At 61.3% G+C, this 1,583-nt stretch overlaps 1 non-coding gene across 1 annotated transcript in view; it reads right to left on the bottom strand.

Moving 5' to 3' along the window:
• Window positions 1-540, bottom strand: part of LOC126445171 (small subunit ribosomal RNA) — a 1,909-nt gene extending 1,369 nt beyond the window's left edge. Inside the window, exon 1 of the ribosomal RNA XR_007582977.1 lies at window positions 1-540. This exon is cut by the window's left edge and continues 1,369 nt beyond it. This is a non-coding gene — a ribosomal RNA (small subunit ribosomal RNA).
• Window positions 541-1,583: the final 1,043 nt, after the last annotated feature.

The following is a 1,583-nucleotide window of genomic DNA, read 5'->3' on the forward strand; positions in this document are numbered from 1 at the left end:
AGTGTACTCATTCCGATTACGGGGCCTCGGATGAGTCCCGTATCGTTATTTTTCGTCACTACCTCCCCGTGCCGGGAGTGGGTAATTTGCGCGCCTGCTGCCTTCCTTGGATGTGGTAGCCGTTTCTCAGGCTCCCTCTCCGGAATCGAACCCTGATTCCCCGTTACCCGTTACAACCATGGTAGGCGCAGAACCTACCATCGACAGTTGATAAGGCAGACATTTGAAAGATGCGTCGCCGGTACGAGGACCGTGCGATCAGCCCAAAGTTATTCAGAGTCACCAAGGCAAACGGACCGGACGAGCCGACCGATTGGTTTTGATCTAATAAAAGCGTCCCTTCCATCTCTGGTCGGGACTCTGTTTGCATGTATTAGCTCTAGAATTACCACAGTTATCCAAGTAACGTGGGTACGATCTAAGGAACCATAACTGATTTAATGAGCCATTCGCGGTTTCACCTTAATGCGGCTTGTACTGAGACATGCATGGCTTAATCTTTGAGACAAGCATATGACTACTGGCAGGATCAACCAGGGAGCTGCGTCAACTAGAGCTGAGCAGCCGGCCGCCCGGGAGTGTGTCCCGGGGGCCCGCGCGAACACGCAAGCGTCCGCTCAATTATTCTGCAAACAGGAGGAGGCTGAGCTCCCCTGCACAACACACCTCGAAACCCTCTCAGGTCCCGGCGGCGCGCAGCGCCGTCCTAAGTACTTGGTCGGGTTCGAGAGAGGCGCAATCGCCCGGAGTTAGGCGAGTAGACGCTTTAGGTGCGACCACCCGTGCTCCCAACTGAGCTTGCCGCTGCCGACAGAGGCCCGGGAGCGTGCTGTCGTGGCATTGCCGGCGGGAGACAACACGCGCCACCTACGGTGACCGGCAGCTCCAACGCCAGCGCCACAGAAGGACAAAAGCCCCACTTGGGTGCCGAAGCGAACTCTCCCAGCACAGCGCACGCGCCAACACGTCCGCACAGCTGCGATACAAACCACCTGCGAGAACCGCTGGGGCGACCGAGCAGCAGACGGCGTCGCGGCGCCGAGCGCCGGGCGGCGGCGCATCCTCAGCGCACACAGTCCTCAATCGGACCAGCACACTGCAGATGGCCACCGCGCTTCGCACCGGGCCCGCGAGGACCTACTTTGGCCGCAAGGCGCCGCGAGCAGGGGGCGCCGGCGCGCAGCTGCGCCGCCTGCCGCGTCCGTCGGCCGGCGCGCCTGCCACTGGCCGCCCCCACCAGCCGGCTGTAGCGCGTGCGCCCACGCACCGCGCTGCCAGCACGCCGGGCGGCCCCCCCTCACCGGCCGGGGACGGTCCCACCCAGCCACCGCCGCGTATCGCCTCACACCCAGATCCCCTTTCGCGTTCGTGGGCATGGTGGGTCCCCTTTCACGTTCGTGGGCATGGTGGGTATCCCTGAAACAACCGGTTAATAGCTCGACCGATCGTCGCCAACACTGATTCACCTCTAGCGAGAACAACCGCACCACAACGGGTTACCTGTTGTTCATTTGCGTAACGTCACCAGCAAACGTAGACGTCCATCGCCATTTGCAACGAGTATTGCATGCCTGTGTCAGGTG

The sequence above is a fragment of the Schistocerca serialis genome, unplaced genomic scaffold (assembly GCF_023864345.2).
Source record: "Schistocerca serialis cubense isolate TAMUIC-IGC-003099 unplaced genomic scaffold, iqSchSeri2.2 HiC_scaffold_333, whole genome shotgun sequence".
In the NCBI taxonomy this organism is placed as follows: Eukaryota; Metazoa; Arthropoda; class Insecta; order Orthoptera; family Acrididae; genus Schistocerca; species Schistocerca serialis.